Source organism: Orycteropus afer, unplaced genomic scaffold (assembly GCF_000298275.1).
Source record: "Orycteropus afer afer isolate SDZICR_OR568_19922 unplaced genomic scaffold, OryAfe1.0 scaffold00412, whole genome shotgun sequence".
NCBI lineage: Eukaryota > Metazoa > Chordata > Mammalia > Tubulidentata > Orycteropodidae > Orycteropus > Orycteropus afer.
In genome coordinates, this window is record NW_006921999.1 from 2342367 (window position 1) to 2343087 (window position 721).

The window sequence follows — 721 nt, forward strand, 5'->3', positions numbered from 1 at the left end:
CTGTGTCTATCCATTTCATTGAGAGCTTTCCTGTTTTACATTGACCCTCCAGTTTACCAAGTGTGCCATCTTTCTCCAGGGAATGGCTCCTTCTGACAACATGGCCAAAGTACATGAGACAAAGTCTGGCCATTCTCACTTCCAAGGAGCATTTTGGCTACAATTCTTCCAGAAAAAATTTGTTTAGCTCTTTGGCAATCCATGGTATTTTCAGTATTCTTCACTAACACCACAACTCAAAAGCATCAACTCTTCTTTGGTCTTTCTTATTTATTGTCCAGCTTTCACAGGTATATGAGGCAACTGAAAATACCGTGGCTTGGGTGAGGGGCACCTTCGTATTCAAAGAGACCTCTTCACTCTTCAGCACTTGAAAGATGTCTTTTGCAGCATATATGCTCAGTGTAATATGTCATCTGATGTCTTTTTTTTAATGCCTTTTATTGAAATATAATTTATGTGTAGTGAAATAAAACTAAAGTGACATAGGTCAATGCTTTTTTTTTTTGCAGTGTTCCCTCCCCTCCCCTCCCCCCCTGGCAACTAACGAAGAATGGTTCCCTTAATATATAAAACTTTCCTTGACCCTCCACAACAATGAACTAATACTATATTTGTCCTTCTGTGACTGACTTATTTCACTCAGCATAATGTCCTCCAAGTTCATCCACATTATGTGGTGTTTTGCAGACTCTACATTATTCTTTAGTGCTGCATAGCG